Source organism: Nicotiana tabacum, chromosome 3 (assembly GCF_000715075.1).
Source record: "Nicotiana tabacum cultivar K326 chromosome 3, ASM71507v2, whole genome shotgun sequence".
NCBI lineage: Eukaryota > Viridiplantae > Streptophyta > Magnoliopsida > Solanales > Solanaceae > Nicotiana > Nicotiana tabacum.
The window spans coordinates 170,424,065-170,444,991 of NC_134082.1; positions in this window are offsets into that span (position 1 = coordinate 170,424,065).

Below are 20,927 nucleotides of genomic sequence, written 5' to 3' on the forward strand. Positions count from 1 at the left end.
TTCCTTGACTTCTTTTCCCTTGTACATTACAGTCACCCGTTCATAGTTCCATGGGATGGCTTTGTTGTTGATCACTGGCAGCTGGGTTACAGGTGTGATAATAACCCGATCTACACGGGCTCCCTTCACGACTATAATGGGTTTACTGGCAACCCCTGGTACTATCACTTTCAACCTTTCTTGCTTTGTGGCAACCTTGCTTGAAGACCCCTTCTCGTCTACCACAGATGGTTCGTCACCATTTATACTTTCTTTAGGTACCGACTTCTCCTCTGTTAATTGCTTATCTGGCTTGGCTTCATGAGACTTGATCATCATGACAGTTTGTGACGGCTTCTTTGTCTCCCCATCAGCTTGTATGATTTCTATCATATTGGCCTCTTGATGGGCTGGCATTGGATTTCTATTGATATTGGGAGCTTCGGGGGTTTGAACCTCGATTTTATTAGTATCAATCAGCTCTTGTATTGCATTTTTCAAATGCCAGCATTTCTCCGTATCATGGCCTGGTGTACCGGAGCAATACTCACAGCTAATGGTGTAGTCCAGATTCTTTGGAGGAGGATTGGGTAGCTTGGATTGTATTGGTCTTAGCATGTCCAGCTGTCTCAGCCTGTGGAACAGACTAGTGTAAGACTCTCCCAATGGAGTGTACATTTTCTTTTTCTGTTCCCTTTCTCACCTGAATGCTGGCCTAGGCCTGAAACCTGGTCCGGGATAGGCTCGTGGGTAAGTACTTGGTATGGCAGGAGCACGCTAATTGGCGTGAACAGGTGGCTGATTGTATGTTTGTGCATGGTTAATGGAAAAATGAGGCTCAGAAGGGTGATAGTAGTGTTGGGATGAATCGTGGTGGTAAATTGATTGGCGAGGTCGTTGTTGATTATAGTAAGGCGGTGAACCTCTGGGTCCTGACCAAATTCCTGAATCAACTACTGCTGCTTCCTCCCTCTTCTTTCTTCCGATTCCTCCCACCCCGCCTTGAATAGCTTGAGCAGTTGCCTTAATTGCTGAATAGCTCATGATTTTATTTGTCTTGAGGCCTTCTTCCACCATACCTCCCATTTTTACTACTTCGTTGAATGATTTACCCACCACTGAAACCAAATGGGCATAGTAAGTTGGTTCCAAGGCTTGGAGGAAGTAGTCTACCATTTCACTCTCCTTCATAGGAGGATCCACTCTTGCTGCCTGTTCTCTCCACCGGAAGCCGTACTCTCTGAAACTTTCATTGTGTTTCTTCTCAAATTTTGTCAAAGATAGTCGATCTGGGATGATTTCCAGATTGTATTGGAAATGGTATGCGAATGCCTGTGCCAGGTCATCCCAGGTGTACCATCTCCCATGGTCCTGGCGTGTATACCACTCCAAAGCTGATCCGCTTAAACTTTGACTGAAGTAAGCCATCAATAATTCGTCCTTTCCCCCAGCTCCTCGCATCTTGCTGCAGAAACCCCTTAAGTGGGCTACTAGGTCGTCGTGCCCATTGTATAGGTCAAATTTAGGCATCTTGAAGCCAACTGGTAATTGCACGTTTGGGAACAAGCACAAATCCTTGCAGGCTACACTGACTTGCCCACTTAATCCCCGCATGTCTCGGCACGATTGTTCTAGACTTTTGACCTTCCTGAACATCTCTTCTTGTTCAACATTTTTGGCTGGCTTGTCAATTTCGGTTGGGAGGTCAAAACGAGGAGTAGTTGAATGGATTTCAGAGGCTTTGAGGGTGGGTTCCGGGGGGTAATATTGGTTGTCCTGGGCCTGGAATGTGGGCTCACTAGGAGATTTGTGGAATGTAGCCGGGGGAGGTGCTACGAAAACAGGAGTCATAGGTGGAGGAAAGTATGAAACTGGCTTCGGAGGTGGAGACTGCGGTGTCTGAGAGGTGGTTCCTCGGTAGTGTTGGTAAATGGGGAAATTTGGGGATAATTCAGTGGTAATATTATCCTGAGTTTGGGTCATTGATGGAGCAGGGTTAGTTGGGTAAGATGGGGGTAACTGTCCTGTAGACCAGGCTTGGTACATCTCAGCCATTTGCTGCTTGAGTTTAAACATCTCTTCTTTCATTTTCCCGACATCCATCTCCTCTAGCTCAATACCTGTGTCAACATCTGGGATAGACATACTTTCGGGTATTGGTCCTTTTGATCTCGTGTGATAATGATAATATGCCAGTATACTCTTTAGAGAAACTAACTGCTTGAATTATGAAAATGAACAAACTCATTAGTCTTGAGAGTTTAACACATATATAATTACACGTTGAGATGCAATGCTCTTAGACAAATATCCCCTTTCTATTATGCATTTGCTCGACCGCTTGTGTCGTCCCAGCTTTCTTGAAATTTTTATTGTTACTCACTTTTATTTTATTTATTATATTCCTTATTGTGGTGGTCGAATCTTATAAATATTTCCTACGTATCATGCCCCCGTATGAATCAGACCTTGCGTAGTTCGGACATGAGGCAAACATTTTTATTCATTATACAAAGATGAACAGACATTACATTTGAAAACTTTGTAAGAAAATGGCTTGAAACACACACACTTAAATCAAAATAAAAGATACAATTCTTAACATCTCACAACGTGCCCCACTTTCCACTTGTGTTGTAAATTATTAGATTATTTGCTCAATGTGGGGCTTGACCTGGATGACCTCCCAGCGTACGATACATCCTTTCCAACTCCATTGCTAGATGACGGGCAAAAATGGGTGCATGCTCTGTAAACCTTTCATAATCCATTCCTTGGCAGTTTAAGTAACTTTGAGAGGTGTAGACCGCCAGGTCGTGGATTTGTGCCCTGAAATCTTGGAGACGTTGGTCTCGGTCCTGCAATTGCTGCTGGCGAGTGGTGGCTATATCTCTGACACGGTTTTCACGATCTAGAGCTGATTCTAATAGAGCTCGGAGTCTGGCCTGCTCTAATCTTGCATGCGCTCTTTCCCTGTCGATGTCTGCTTGTTGATGTTCTCTGTTGCATCTTCTTGTCTCTTCTAGTTGTGCACGAAGCTGGTCTTCTGATCGTATCCAATGGTCTTTTTCCTTCTTGAATTGTGCCATGTCTTTTTCGGATTGCCTATCTTGGCGTTCCTTATTAGATCTGGCTTCTTCGTTTAATTGTTGGATCCTTTCTTTTGCTTTGCTCAACGCCCTTTCGTTTTCCACAAGAATGGAATCACAATCTTGCATTCTTTCAAAAAGATTGGCGATGGTTTTTTTATCCTTCCAGCTCCTCTTTGGTGTTTCAGAAACTCTTTTCATTTTTTGGAATCGAGCATGAAGATTTTCATTCTCATAAGCTAGACTCTTCTTCTCGCCTTCGGCTTCTTGTGCTTGCAAATCTTTCTCCAAACTGAGGCTTCTCAGATTTTCTTTTAGGGCATGGATAGTTGTTTTGTACCCTTTTTCCTTTTCTCCCCAGATCAACCGCTCTTGGATTTTATCATCGAAGTTTTGAACATGGGGTCTTTTTGTTGGCCTTCTTAGCTCAGGCTCTGGTACATCATCCACGCGAGACCGTTTCTCAAACCACCTTGCATATCCAGGATTTATCTCACCCTTTGTAGTGTCTGGGACTTGAGTATCATTTTTCAAGTATCGACATCCATTCCACATCTGCTGAAATAGAGCCTCAAGAATAGTGGCTTCTGGGTGTAATTCAATTACTTTCATACTCAAATCTTCATCATCAGGAACTACTTGATATCTCCCTAGTTGTCTTAGGACTCTTAGTGGCGCATACGGCTGGATGCTTCTCAATCCCAATAGTAGCAGATAACTATTTGAGGTTGACATGTGTATCACTTCCCTTATCGGGAGCCATCCCAAAGTCCATTCAATTTGATTTGCCGTTAAAGCCCTTAGATGAGATACCCATGCTTCTATCCCTTCTGGAGCCTGATAATTTTTTATTCTTTCCTCATAACTCTCGATGTAATTATCATTGTTTGGCCCATACTGTATGATCTTGGGTTGTTGTTGAAGATGTTCAATCACCCACATTTGCAACAAAATTTTGCATCCTTCGAAGACTTTTGCTCCTGATTTACATAAAGTCAAAGCCCGATAAATGTCTGATAGAATGATGGGGACAAAGGTGTGATTTTCTTTGGTGGTGAGGATTTGCACAACTTTCGCGGTGCGAACATCAATTGTTCGCTCTTTGTTTGGGAAGACCATGATTCCTAGAAAAGCCACCATGAAGGCAAAGCGACGGTGAATCTGCCAAGTGTCTTTGTTTTGCCTGTTAGTAAGGCCTTTCTTATGAATTTCGAACCCATCTGACTTTCCGAACCTTGAATACAAAAAGTTGAAGGAACAACATCCATTGATGACATTGCTTTTCCTGATTTGACTGCTGATGTTCAGAAGACCGAAGAATCGATGTACCGAGGGAGCCTTTGTGAATATCAGGCTTTGATTTCTTAGACTTCCGTCAAAACCAGCATATCCAGCTATCTCCTCTAATGTAGGAGTAAGCTCGAAGTCAGAGAAACGAAAGACATTGTGAACAGGGTCCCAAAAAGTTACTAACGCTGCAATTAGATCATCACGGGATTTAACTTTCATAATATCCATGAGATTTCCCAAATGTTTGACGACCCCTTTTTGACCATCTTCGCCTAAATCATACCACCACATTTGAAGTTGAAATAGAAACTCTTCTGTATTCGTGGATGGGGGGTTTTGCGTGGCGCTCATTTTGTATCTGAAATTTAATTTTAATAAAGTCAAAACTCATTTTGAAAATATACACTAAAAAAAATTTCCAATTTGTTATTTATTAAATACCCTTATTTCAAGATTTAAAACTATTTTTTGGGAATTTTTTAAAATAACCCATTTTATTCCTCGGTTCTCACCATGATTTCATTTAAGCTGGTCAACAAGCATGTTCGAGGCAAATGAATGCACAGGTAGCAAGTAGGATGCATCAGGATGATCTTTTTGTTTCGGGTTCACCCGTCCTAGACAGACCCAACCCCTGTGTTGAGTCTCCAAGGCCAAATGTACATGATGCAAATAGACGTTCCTACTAGGGATCCGGTTCATGGCTGAGTTATTCTAGGTAAAAACCTGAGGTTGATTGTTCTAAACCTGGCTTACCCAAACGGACAGTTTGAGCCGAAGCGGGGGAAACATACCGGGAGCACGAAAGTCTACCCGGCCTAGTTACTTGTCTCAACTTCGTCTTATTTGGTATGACTTTAACAGAAAGGTAGGTCACGCGCACGTGTGCACCATAAATTTAGAAGACTCAGAAAGAAGGAGGTTTCGTAGCAGCTGTATATATTCACAATTCAAATAATATTAAAGCGGTAAAAAGCAACATTTAGCATATAAACAGTTGAAAATCATATAGTAAATAAAGCCAATTAACACATATATTTTAAGTTCGAATTCTTTAAACCCTGAACCAATGGTTCTGGGTTACAGTTTACACTGTACTTTTGTCCCCAGCAGAGTCGCCAGAGCTGTCGCACCTCCTTTTTAATACCCGAGAGGGTACAAGGGAGTTTTCTCCAATTAAAGGACAGTCGAAACGGGATTTGTTTGTTTGTTTCAGAGTCGCCACTTGGGAATTTTAAGGCGTTCCAAGTCACCAATTTTAATCCCTGAACCGAGGAGAATATGACTCTATTTATTATTCTGCGAACTAGAAATCCTGGGTAAGGAATTCTGTTAATCCGGAAGAAGGTGTTAGGCATTTCCGAATTCCGTGGTTCTAGCACGGTCGCTTAATTGTTTTTATTCTTGGCTTAATTATCTCGATTTTACATTTTTATTGCATGATTTTGTTACCGCTTCTGTTTAGATTGTTTATAATTAAAGACCCTTCTTCGAATCGAATCACGCGTACGTGTATTCGTTTTATATATTATATATTTTTAACGTGAGAAATCGTGTCACGCGTACGTGTACACAATGATATTGATAATATATTTATTATAAAAATAATTATTTTTTCGAAATTGTGTTTAAAAAAAAAATTAAGAACATTCGCCTTTCTTAAATAATGAACCGCACATCTCGGGTTTTATAAATTAATTTAATATCCCCCGACGAATCTCTTTTTAATAAAAATTTGCTCGAAATTGCGCGAACGCATAATCCGAATTGCCTTAGAAGTATAATCAAGCCACGCGAACGCATCCTTAATTATGCAAATATTCTTGACAGTAATATAAATTCTCTACAAATGTTTATTGCATCCATCTATTTTTAAATGTAAGAGTCATGGAAAATCACCGATTGGGATGACACCAAATTTCTTGACAAAGAATTCAAAATTTATTAGGCGTTGCTACAAGTCTTATTTTGCGCGTATGAATTATATACCTCAAAACTATTCAAATTTTAAAGAATTAATGATATGAAAAAGAAACAAACAACATGTAACTAAAAATACTACCATTTTTATCGTGGATATAACATTAATATATCCAAAATCGAATCGCATATAAAACTGGAAAAAGAATTAATTTGATAGACAAATTAATAATTTCTGAAGAATTTTCATTGTTATATTTGATACGAACTCTATTTCTACATATCCTTGACATAAAATGTTGCACTTCGTGCTTATAAATCCCATATCCTTCTCATATACTTGTTTTTAATCCAAAGTTATAATTATTTAGTTAATTTTTGATTACGAAGATTGAGTTTGAGATAAATAAACCAATTCTTATTCTCTGCCTACGCGAATATTTGCAAACACTAACTCTATATTTTGTAAAAAATCGTCGACATTATTTCATACATTAAAAGAAATGAGTTGATCGCGTTCCTAAAATAACTATGCCGTTTGCTATTAAGAAAGAGAACTAATCTACCAATTGATTTAATAAGACGACATCATCTAGCCTTAAACAAAATTGGATATTTGACAAAATAAGCTAGTAATGTAATTTTTGGGTATTTCCGTACTATTCTTTACTTAGCTAACAATATCACAAGATTTAATTAATGGCCAATTTTCTGCAATATTTCCTATCTCAATAATCCAAACAGTAAATGTCATCACTAGTCCTCAAAACATATAAGATTATCGTGGAATTTACTACTCCAGAATGTTAATTAGTTAACAGTTTATCATGTCAAGTATAATACTATATTAACCAATTAAAACAAAACTGAAACTTAAACTAATAAAATTTAAATGAGTAGAAGACATCCTTATAATTCCAAACTTCATTTACTTGTCATGTTGAAGCTTTTCATGACATGAATTTACAGATATGTACCTGATATTGGAAGCAAAAGAAAATGATAATGAGAATCAGCGACAGTAATAACAATACAACAACAACAGTCCAGCAACAGTAACGATCCAGTAACAGACCGGTGGAGTAGTAATCCCAAAAACAAAAGCTTTAAGCTTTGAATGAAACAACAACCATTAATACTAATTTCAAACAAAGAAAGAAAGCAGAAGATTTTTTAGTTTTTATTTTTATTTGGAAAGCTTAAATATTTTTCGGAATTTTTCTTTCTCTAAAATGTTCAGCCCCCTTTTTTTTTCTCTCTTCTATATGTGTATTTTTTCTCTCTGTCTCCCCTAAATCTGATTTCAAGACTTCATATATATAACCCATCCCATAAACCTTTCAATTAATTAAAATCAATACTTTTTTTCTACCCAACCCATTATCTTCCCACTCATCCCCATTACATTAAATAAACATATCACACCACCCCATTATATTTTGTCCCCCATGCTTCACTTAAAATAATACAAGATTCCCCCCACTAAATTTTGTCTTGTCCCCCCTTTATATTAAATAACTATATCACAACCCACCCCATTTCATTTTGTCCCCCATGCTTCATATAAACAATTACAAAATGTACAATTCCTAAACTAACCCTCCGACCTTACTAAAAATTACCAAACTACCCCTGAACGTACTACAAATTACCAAACTACCCATCAGCTATAACACATCAATTAATCAAACTTAACCAAAATATAGACAATATGATTAATTTCTAACAATGTTCAAACAACAAATTTCATGAACATGATTTCTTCAATATTTCAACAACAAATCACATGAACACAAATTGAACAACAAAGAACAACTAAAACTTGATTGAACAATATTTTAGCAACAAACAATCCTATTTTCGGATTCAACAACAACAACAAACAAGTATATTTAGATTTCTAACTTCAATCATATTGAACTTAAAATCAATTCTAACAACATTACAACCAACAATTCCTATATTAAACTTTATGAGACAAATTCAAGAAATAATCACAAATGGTAAACAAGAAATCAAGCTATATAAATTTCGGATTCAAGAACAATCAAACAAAGTATGAACATGAATTAAATCTATTTTAAACACAACAAACATGACGGATTAAATGATTAAATCAATATATTTCCTTCAACACAACTAAATTCTTTTAGGCAAATGACAAAACAAAACCTAAGAAGAAACAATTATGAATTTAAACTTGAACTTAACAATATTAACAATTTCCGGAAAATACATAAAATACATTAAACAAATTGAAGAAACAATTAATTAAACTTCAATTTGTATCTAACTAATATTAAACTAACAAATATTCACATAAACAATAATACAAACATGAAATGAATATGAAAACAACTAATTAAACTTCTATTTTGAAATCTGAAAATTAATTTAACAAACAACACATGAACATGAACTAAAAATTAATTCAAACGATAAACAAAACAAACATTTGTTGATTTTAGATTCGAAAATATCAAAACAAAATACGGACAAAATAAAACTCAAAAATTACTAACCGGAGATGAACAACGACGAATTCGATTGTATGGACTGTTTCGACAAACCTCGAATGGGAATAAATCTGTCCGGACTCAACGACGAACTCAACGACGAACTCACCTTCCTTGTAAACTTGACGAACTCAAAACTACGCTCGACGACCTCGACTAAAACTCGACCAAACGAAATGGTTGAATCTTGTTTTGGGACTAAAGGCGACGAGAAGAAGATGAAGAAGGCGTTGGACGTAGCAACTGCTACAGTGACGACGGAGCAGTGACAGCAGCCATGGCGGACTGCTTGTCGTCGTTCATGGTGAAGCAGCTCGAGCTTGAAGTGGTAGGGGGGTCGACGTACAGTAGCAGCTGGGGACGGAGGTCGAAGCTAAGGCAGTAGCAACTGGCTAAAGAAACCATGGTTGTCGAGCTTGAAATCGAAGCAGCCGCAGCTGGAAGTTGACGACGCGATGGCAGCAATGGCCGCCCATGTAGACGAGGCAGAAGAAGCTGGACGAGGGAGCTGGAGCAACTACTCGTCAGTAGCGTCGAAGGAAAATGGCAGAAGGTCGACGGGCTGGACGCAGCTGGGTTTTCACGGTGGATCCTGACGACGCAAGCAACCATAGCGTGAAGCATCTTGGAGGCGCGCTTGGACGCGGGGGAGGCAGCCATAGTCGAGCAAGCTTTGAGCTTGACGAAAGAGATGAAACTATGGTAGCGACGATGTTTGGGTAGTGTTCGACGAAGGGGGGGAGCTGGTGGTTGACGGGGCTGGGAATGGCAGCCATGGATGGAGCTTGTCTTTCTTGAGGAAGAAGAAGAAGAAAGATAGAAAAAAAGGGGGGGCGGTAGTTTAGTGTTTAGGTTAGGGTTTTCTTGATTTTGTTTTTTGTTTTGTTTTTGTAAAATGTAAGACAAAGGGGTTTGGGTCTTTTGGATTATGGACTGGGTCGACCCAGTTCGAAATGGACTGGGTCGTAGGGAAGACTGGGCCATTTTTTGGGCCTGTGGCTTGAAATTGAAGAAGAGGCCCAATTCCGACTTTCTTTATATTTTCGCTCTCTTTTCTTCTTTTATTTTTCTAAAACTAAATTATAAAAATACTTAAACTATTATTAAGAACTAAATTAAGTTATAAAAGCGCAAATTAACTCCCAATAACAATTAACGCACAATTAAATAATAATTAAGCATAAAATTGTGTATTTGGACATTAAATGCTAAAAATGCAAACGATGCCTATTTTTGTAATTTTTAATTTTTGTAAAACAAATTTAATTACTAACAATTGTAGAATTAAATCCTACATGCAAAATGCGACATATTTTTGTATTTTTTATTAATTTAGCAAATAAACATGCACAAACAAATACAAATAATTATTCAAAATATCACAAAATCTCACACTAAAGAAAAATCATTTTATTTTTGAATTTTTTGGGAGTAATTCTCATATAGGGCAAAAATCACGTGCTTACACTACCTTCTAACTTGATCTTGAAATGTATTCCTCTGTTGTATGGGCGGGCTCCCAACTTCAACACTTGAAAAGTAAAGACTGAAATGTATTCCTCTGTTCTTATGGGCGGGCTCCCAACTTTAACACTTGAAATGAAAAGACTGAAATGTATTCTTCTGTTATATGGGCGGGCTCCCAACTTCAACACTCGAAATGAAAATACTGAATGTATTCCTCTGTTATATGGGCGGACTCCCAACTTCAACATTTGAAATGAAAAGACTGAAATGTATTCCTCTGTTTTATGGGCGGGCTCCTGACTTCAACAAACAACTTTTAAAATAAACGTCATTCCTCTCTTCAGGCGGGCTCCTGACTTCAATAACAACTTTAAAATAAAAATGTCATTCCTTTCTTTAGGTTGGCGAAATTTCAACAACTTTTTTTTTTTAGAAAATAAAACGCCATTCCTCTCTTCAGGCGGGCTCCTGACCTCAACAATAATTTTGAAAAATAAAATGTCATTCCTCTCTTTAGGTTGACGAGATTTAAACAACTTTAAAAATAAAACGCCTTTACTCTCTTCAGGCGGGCTCCTGACTTCAACAACAACTTTGAAAATAAACGTCATTCCTCTCTTCAGGCGTGCTCCTGACTTCAACAACTTTGAAAATAAAGTGTCATTCCTTTCTTTAGGTTGGCGAGATTTGAATAACTTTAAAAATAAAACGTCTTTCCTCTATTCAGGAGGGCTCCTGACTTCAACAACAACTTTGAAAATAAACGCCATTCCTCTCTTCAGGCGGGCTCCTGACTTCAAACAAACAACTTTGAAAATAAAACACCATTCCTCTCTTCAGGCGGGCTCCTGACTTCAACAACAACTTTAAAAATAAAACGTCATTCCTTTCTTTAGGTTGGCGAGATTTCAACAACTTTTAAAAATAAAACGCCTTTCCTCTCTTCAGGCGGGCTCCTGACTTCAAACAAACAACTTTTAAAATAAACGCCATTCCTCTCTTCAGGCGGGCTCCTGACTTCAACAACAACTTTAAAAATAAAATGCCATTCCTTTCTTTAGGTTGGCGAGATTTCAACAACTTTTAAAAATAAAATGTCTTTCCTCTCTTCAGGCGGGCTCCTGACTTCAAACAAACAACTTTTAAAATAAACGCCATTCCTCTCTTCAGGCGGGCTCCTGATTTCAACAACAACTTAGGAGGAAATGCATCTCCTATGGGTAAAAAAAAACTTAGGAGGAAATGCCTCTCCTATGGGTGAAACTAAACTTAGGAGGAAATGCCTCTCCTATGGGTAAAAACAAACTTAGGAGGAAATGTCTCTCCTATGGGTAAAAACAAACTTAGGAGGAAATGCATCTCCTATGGGTAAAAAAAACAAACTTAGGAGGAAATGTCTCTCCTATGGGTAAAACTAAACTTTAGGAGGAAATGCCTCTCCTATGGGTGAAATTAAACTTAGGAGGAAATGCCTCTCCTATGGGTAAAAACAAACTTAGGAGGAAATGCCTCTCCTATGGGTAAAAACAAACTTAGGAGGAAATGCATCTCCTATGGGTAAAAAAACAAACTTAGGAGGAAATGCCTCTCCTATGGGTAAAATTAAACTTAGGAGGAAATGCCTCTCCTATGGGTAAAAACAAACTTAGGAGGAAATGCGTCTCCTATGGGTAAAACAAACTTAGGAGGTGTCTCTCTTATGGGTAAACCGTTTCCTTATTCCTGAATTATTTACTTACTTGTATTGTCTTCCCTCGAAACTGCTGGGGATTATTTTGCTGGGGATGAATTTTCCTTTTCTCCCTTACCCACTCTGGGTTGTCCGACCCTCTTGAAACTTGGTCGAAACTCTGTCGAGGATGCTTCTACATCTCGATGGTCCGCTGGGGATAACACTGCGAACTGCTGAGTAACCCTGCTGGGGATAACACTGCCGAGGATAACTCTATTGAGTAAATATGTTATCTTACTCCTTCCAAAATTACTTCCTTTTAAGTAGGATGTTTCATTCCTCTGCAAACTACTCCCTTTTTTTTTTTGCTTTTTTTTCTCTTTTTTTTTTCTCTTTTTTTTTCTTTTTTTTTCTTTTTTTTTTAGCATTTTTCTCCTTTTTTTTTGCATAGCTTCTTCCTTCGAAGACTACCTCCCTTAAGACTCATTTTGCCTTTCCCCGAAAGGAACCGCCGAGGATACCGATTTTCACCAAACTTGTGTTGGACTCCTCGAAACTGCTGGGGATAACCCTGTTGGGGAATTATTTACTTACCTGTTAGGGGATAAAATGTTATCAGCTGGGGATAACGCTGTCGAGGATAACACTGCTGAGGGATTCTGATTCCTTCAGAACTAGTGCTTCACTCTTTGGAAGGCTGTTGGGAATGATACTGGCCTTTTGCTTTTCTGAGCACAAGTGCCATCCCTTTGTTATGTCTGCTGGGGAACAACTTCCTCCATTGAAACTTATTATGTTGGGGCAACACTGGTTCAAAGACCATTTCCCTTGAGACTGGTGTTATCTTTATTCTTCCCCGAATGGGTACCTGACTTCCAGAAAATTTTCTAAATGAAAGGAAAATTTTCTGCCCCAGTTTGATAATCTTTTTTGTGGCATGCATTTTTGTCATCAATGCCATTTCCTTTACCTGCTCTACGTTCCAAAACTTGTTGGAGATGATATTATTTGTTGGGGATAATCCCTTTCTGCTGGGGATATCCCTCTTCTTTCGTGGCATAGCTCGGAAACTTGCATTTCACCGACCTTTTAGTCTAGTATGAATTTCCCAAATCAATGCTCACTGCTCTCCTTGCTTTGTCCACGGGCCTCGGCCTTGCGGTTTAATAACCTTTGATTTCGGCTGGATATCCCTCTTGACACTTGTTGATCCTTTTGTCAATCTTCTTTTGCTGGAGATATCTTTTTTGACACTGGCATCGCGCTTGTTCCTTGCTGAATATACCACTTGGATGTATTAGTCAGATCTCATCTTGTATAATTGGAAAGCTGATGGCAGATTTTGAAGTCATTTCTCACTTGTTCTGACCAAACAGACTCTACTGGGGAATTTTTCTATGAAAGGAGAAAGATAAACAAAAGGGGAACTGAATAAAAGACAAAGGAAAAAGATGATACTTTAACAAAAGAAACTATAAATAAAAACCTATCAAACGCAGATACCGACTCTAATGGTCATGACATGCACATGTGGCCTATCCTCCGCCGTCAATCGTCTTTCAAGACCTTCAATTGGCAATTCCCCATCCGATTCTCAATTTTATTCGACTTGTAGTGGCCGAAGGGTTTTCACTATCAAGCCTCTCTCATTTTGGTTTTTCTCTCAGCTTTCATCTCCTTACGGTGTCCGTAAAGATTTTCACCGATAAGACTTTCTCATTTATATCACTTTCCAGCTGGGGATTTGGAGTGTTGTCGGTATGACTCTCTCTGCTGGAGATTAGAGTCCTTTCTGCTGTGGAACAGAAGGTTATGTTCACCCGTAAGACTCTCATTTGTCTGACTTGGCATCTTTTGAAGACTGATCAGAAGGTCTTTCTTTGGACCGTAATGTGGGTTTTGGATAGGCTAGAAAGAAAGGGTATTAAAGGCTCAAAAAACAAAATAAATTTGGGGTTCAAAATTACAACCTTCGAAATCACATTTGTTTACAACAAGCGCAACCCTTGCCCCAGTTTCTTGCTTGGGGATTATTTATTTATTATTTTTTTTACTTTTTATTACACCATGCACACCATGCACCCTATGCACCCTATGACCGAGCCGTGAAGCGCCTACGTATCCTCTTTGAGGAATCAGGTCAAACGTAGTTCCCAATTCCTCTGTTTTCTTCTGACTTTCTTTTGTTTTTTGTTATCATTTTTCTTTTCTCTTTTTCTTTTTCTTTACCTGCCATGCTTGTGTTTTCTAGTCGTTGCTAATGATTCCGAACGAGGGGTATGAAAGAAGAAAATACACAAGGCTCAAAAGGGGTAACGAAGGATAAAGTGTTTAGGTAGCAGAACGAAACGCCTTCATCATTCCGGTCTTTAAAACATGCCAAGTGAAAACAACACTTTTGAACATAGTTTTATAGTCTCTTCTGATGGTGCTGGACTTGACAATTATATTCAACATTTGCTTTTCATTTGTCATTTCTAAAGCACCGTTGGGCGACACTCTCACTCTTATTATCATGAACGGCCCTCATGCCAATTTGGCGAATCTTGCTTTTAAACGGTTTTCTTTGTGTTTAACTTGCCCTAGTTCCACATGACTCGAGCTCTGAATATTCTCAAACCGTCCTTATTTTTCAGGGTTTTATGATTAACTTTAAAGACTAGGCCCAAACTGTGTGCGCATGTCATGTCACTTGAATTGGCGCTGAAAAAATGATAAAAGGACTAAACAAAAAGATGACTAGAAATAATAAAAGACCGGATTTTGCATTAGACTACCGGTGAAATGGTTTGAATAACAAAACAAACAAAAACAAATCAGAATAAAATCCTAAAATAACCTGGACAAACTTAAACAAACCGCTATGACAAAACGGAAAGATAAGACAGTTTGACACAAGACAATATTCGAATTACAATCCTAATAACCTGACCAATAGAAATGACAACAAAATAAGCCACCATAAGCTTCTCTCTTGCTAACCAAGGAACGGAGCATCCTCCCACTTTATCAAAACTGGCATCTTAGCCACTGAGCTTCGCATCAATACTGCCAAGACCATTACCAACTTCAATATCATCAACCTTAGTCAACAAGTTCCCAATAGGACTCGAATGCTTCTGTCATCAGGCCTGATCCCCGCAAAGTGTGCTTTTGGATCTTGTATTTTCGGCTTACCTCAAACCAACCACCTAACTTTCTTTGTGATTCAAAGCAAAACAGGTTAGAATGGACTCAGTCGGTCCTCATTATTAACAACATCTTTTTTTTCTTTTTTCTTTTTTTTTTCTTTTTTGATTTTTTTTTTTTGATTTTTTTTTTCATTTTCTTTTGTTTTCCATTTTTTTCCATTTTTTTTCATTTTTTTGTTGTGGTCGAATCTTATGGAGATTGCCTACGTATCATGACCCCACATGAATCAGACCTTGCGTAGTTCGGACCAATAAAAGATACACAATAGTAAATAATTTTTTTTTCAATTTTCATAATAAAACAAACTGAGTTTCAAAGGTTGAAATGTGACCTACAAACTTGAAAATCAAACAACCCACATATTCTAATCAAAAGATTTATAAACTTAAAAACAAAAGGCCAGCTCCCTTTCTCCGTTTGACAAATGCAATCAAACAGTTATTTTTGCAAATGTGGTCCCTTCCAAATTTCACATGAAATTTGAGGCCGGGGAGGATTATTTTATGACACTTTACAAACTTGTCCGTTCTTTTACGAAAATAGCCTTTCGACAACTGAAAGATACTCTAAGGCTATTTCGGCAAGAACGGTTTAAGACGCGGCCGAAGCTGGCTCGACTTATTTTTGACTAAAAATTCAAACGGTATTCATCTGACCGCTGAATCTTTGACTTTTTTTCAAATTACAATGAAAACGTGGTGTTGCAAACACGGCCCTTCAGCGCCTCGGGGACGAAGATTTTTAAGGCTGTGTGGGTCAACTGGACCAAAATCCTAAACATGACCCAAAAGGTGGCTGTTTATGCAAAGTCAGCCTTCCGGCGTCCCTTTCGGGAACATTCGGCTATTTTTGACAAAAACAGCATCACCCTGACTTATTTATGACTCTTTTTATCATTTTTCAAAAATAAAAAAACTCAACATTGCAAACACGGCCTTTCAACGCCTCGGGGACGAAGATTTTTAAGGTTGTGGGGGTCAACTGGACCAAATCTTAAACATGACCCAAAAAGCGGCTGTTTATGCAAAGTCAGCCTTCCGGTGTCCCTTTCGGGAACATTCGGCTATTTTTGACAAAACAGCATCACCCGACTTATTTATGACCCTTTTTAAAATTTTGACATGTTTTTTATTTATTATTTATTTGTTTTTGGTTATTTTAGCAAAAGGTGGGGTTGGACCCGATGAGGGTTTCCTACGTATCTCACATCCGGTGAGAATCAAACCCGCGTAGTTCGGGCAATTAAACAAACTATTTTAAAACACGACATTTTTTTTAATTTTAAGCAAAATAAATGAATAAAATAAAATAAAAACTATTTTAAATAATAACATATTTTCGCTTCCATTGGCAAATAAACTATTTTGAAACAAAAATCAAGATTTTTTTCTTTTCCCATAACAGAACAAACTATTTTCTTTTTTTTTTCTATTTTTTGAAAACGAGACAGAACAACATTTTGTTTTCTATTTTTCCTTTGCTTTTAGTAAAACAAATTAATACAACATTTTTTATGATTATTTTCACAAAATTTCGGCAGAGTTCGATGCTATTTGGGCATTGGTTTTTCCAAAAATAAATAATTAACTCCCTAACCGCTATTTCCTTTTTTTTTTCAATTTCACAATATTCTTGATATTCAAACACCGGTCAGCATGCGGGCGCGAGACAAATAAATGCACGGAAAACAAATAGGATGCATCAGGATGGTCTTTTCATATCAGGTTGCTAGTCCTAGACGGACCCAACCCCTGTGTTGAGTCCCCTAAGTCAAATGCAACGTGATGCAAATAAGCGTTCCTAATAGGGATCCGGCATGAAGTCACGTTATTCTATGTTCAAAACCTGGGTTGATGTTCTAGACAGTGTACCCGAGCGGACAACTCGAGTTGAGGAAGGAGCTCCTTTCCAGGAACCAAAAGGCCAGCCGGCTTAGAAACTTTCCGAGCCTCTTTTATTTAGGGTATGACACTAACAGAATAGGGAGTCTCAACCAGTAAGCACATCCCCGGAGGTAAGAAGAGAAAAGTTTCGGCACAATTTATATACAGTTCAGATAATATCAAAGCGGTAAAAGCAGCATTTAGCACATTAGGCTCAAAACATGTAAAAATCAGATAAAGCCAAATATAACAATTTATCTAAGCTCGAATTTCTAACCCTGAACCAGTGGTTCTGGGTTACCAATTCCCCAGCAGAGTTGCCAGAGCTGTCACACCTCCTTTTTCCGCCCCCGCGAGAGTACAAGGGAGTTTTTTCCAATTAACGGAAAATCGAAACGGGATTTATTTATTTATTTCAGAGTCGCCACTTGGGAGATTTAGGGTGTCCAAAGTCATCAATTTTAATCCCGAATCGAGGAAAAGAATGACTCCATATTACAGTCTGCGTACCAAAAATCCGGATAAGGAATTCTGTTAACCCGGGAGAAGGTGTTAGGCATTCCCGAATTCCGTGGTTCTAGCACGGTCGCTCAACTGTCATATTCGGCTTGATTATCTGATTTTATACAAATATGAACTTATGTGCAAATTTTAACTTTTTACCGCTTTCATAATTATTATTATTATTATTATTTTACAGGGAATTGCAACGTTGTGAAAATGTATCTCGAACCGCATCACAATCAATGTACCCGCGGTTCTCGACACACTTTGACTCCGTTGAGATTTGGATTTGGGTCACATAAATGTGCACCCGAGTTTAAGAAAATTAATTTAATTGAATCGCGTCTAAAGAGTCTAACGTGTTATTATCTTTGGGGAAGGCAGTGAAATTCACTAAACAGTCCATCCCAAATTCTAAATATTTAATTAAACATTTATTGAGGGCTCCACAATTAGTGCGTTTTATTGGGCGAGGCTCATCTCATTTATTTTTAAAAGACAATCCTAAATGCCTACATTTTTCTCTATTAAATTTGTCTCTACAAAATAAAAGAGAAAATGTCTTAATTTATTTACATGCTGAAATTAACCAATAATATTTAACTAAACAATATTCCTACCAAGTTCCTAAATGGCCTATTCGTTTGATTTTTTAACTAGACGGAGTTACTACACCATTTATTTATTTTTTTAGGCAATATATATAGATAGTTCATCCGTTAAGCTATTGTCAGATGTTCTACTACATATATTAAATAGCTACATGATTCTGATTTTTGTAAGCTAAATAATTTATATATACAAATAAAATTCAGAATATAATTAAAATAAATTTAGAACTTCAACTCTTCATTTTCGTATTCATGCTTCCTGTTTCAGTTTACAGTAATCAGCGTGTCAGTTGTGTACCTGATATTGGAAGCAAAAGAAAAGGGAGATCAGCAGAAATTCAGTAGCATACAACAACATCAACCCCAGAAACCAGTAACAACCAGCAACGAGAAACTTAGTGACAGATTTTAAAATCAAGACAAAAATCCAGAAACACCAACAACAATCAACGGACAGAAGCAAAGGGAATCTTTTCAGATTTTGAAAGACTAGTTCGTGTTTAACCCTTAATTTCTGAATCCGTATATCAGAATATTTGGATTGTATATCAGGTGTATACTATTCTTCTTTTGAATTTCCAGAATGTTTTTCTTTTTATTTTCTGAAGTCTTAGTATTTTTCGGAATTTTCTCTCTCTTAAAATTTTCTTCTGTATTCTGTCCTCTCTTTTTATTCTGTCTCTCTGTTTTCTGTATTCTCTCCTTTTCTTGTGTATTCTCCTCTTTTATTATTTGTGCTCTTTTTTTTTCTATCTGTGTCCCCCAAAAATCTGATCAAGTTCTTTTATTTATATCACATCCCAAAACCCTTTAATCAATTAATAAATCAACCACTTTCTACTATCAAACCCATTATCTTCCCACTCATCCCCTTTTAAATCCACTACCTAATGTTTTGTCCCACACTACATTAAATAAATATATCAAACCCCAACCCATTACCTCTTGTCCCCCATGCCTAACATAAACAATTATATCACCCACACCCCATTACATTTTGTCCCCCATGCTTAACATAAAGAATTACAAAATGTACAATTCCTAAACTACCCCTCCGACCTTATTGCAATTACCATTTTACCCCTGAACGTACTACAATTTACCAAACTACCCCCATCAGCTATAACCAATCAATTAATCAAACTCAACCAAAATATAGCCAATATGACCAATTTCTACACAAATTCGAACAACAAATCACATGAACACGATTTCTGAACCAATTCAACAACAAATCACATGAACACGATTTCTGAACCAATTCAACAACAAATCACATGAACACAAATTGAACAACATCAAATTAATGTGCATAAATTAACCATATTGGGAACCAATCCTGGTTAACTTAAAAATTGATGAGCAAGTATTAACAACACAATACATGATTCAAACTAATTCAACAAATCAAAAACCAAAACATAAACTCACATTAAATTACTGGATGAACTTCAAACAAAGAATAAACATGCATTAGATCCATATTAAATAACAAACATCACGGATTCAAATGATTTAAACTAAATCTAACAATATTAAAATTAAACTAACAATTTATTCTACAAAAATACAAAATAAAGCACATGAAATAAACTGAAAAACTAATTAATCAAAGTTCCATTTGAATCTGAAAATTAAATCAACAAAACATATGAACAAACTAGAAAATTATTTCAACGATGAACAAACAAAACAAGAATTGAATCATTTATCGATTTTGGATCTGAAAAATATCAAACAAAAATATGGACAAAATTGAAACTTAAACCAACTAACCGGTCTAGAACAATGACGAAGAACGAAGAAGATGAAGCAGCATAAACTTTGGTGAGGCAGTAGCAGCTGGTCGTTTGGTCGACGCAGAGGCAGCAGGAAGCAGAAGCGTGAAGGCGACGAGGGAACTGAAGCATGGCGAGGCATTGAGCGACGACGAGGGTGGAAGAAACAGCAGCAACCATGGTAGAAAGAAGAGAAGCAGCAACACTGCTTGGAGCAGCCATGGCTGCTCGTCGTAGCTGGACGCGGGCAGCAGCAGCGACGAGGAAGCAACAGCGACGAGGAAATGAAGCTGAGTGGTGAAGCAGTTGGGTCTGTTTGGAGAAGGTCAAGGTCAACGAGCTGTTCGTCGTCGACGACTGGACGTAGCAGCAACCATGGATGTCAAGCAAGCTTCGAGCTTGACGAAAGAGATGAAGCAATGGCAGCGGGGTCGCTTGGCGTGGCTATGGAAGTTCAACGACTTCCGGCGAGTTTTGGGTGTGTGTGTGTTTGTGTTGTGGTCGGATTTGTTGTTGTTTAACAATGGTGAAGGGAGTTCAAGATGAAGAATAAGAAGTGAGGTCGTTTGGACGTGAGAATGGAGGGTAAAGGGCAGCCATGGGAGGTGGGGTTTGGAGTTTTTTTTTGGAGAAGAAGATAGAGAGGGGGGGCGGGTAGGTAGTGTTTTTAGGGTTTTCTTGGTTTTTTTTGTTTTGTTTTGTTTTATGAAAAATGAAAGAAAAAGGGGGTTTGGGTCTCTTTGGGCTATGGACTGGGTCGACCCAGTTCGAGATGGACTGGGTCATTTGGGAAGATTGGGTATTTTTTGGGCCTGTGGCTTGAATTTGAAGAAGAGGTCCAATTCCGATTTTCTTTATTTTTTGCTCTCTTTTCTTCTTTTATTTTTCTAAAACTAAATTCTAAAAATCCATAAACTATCATATAGAACTAAATTAATTTATAAAAGCGCAAATTAACTCTCAATAACAATTAACACATAATTAAGTAATAATTAAGCATAAAATTGTACAATTGGACATTAAATG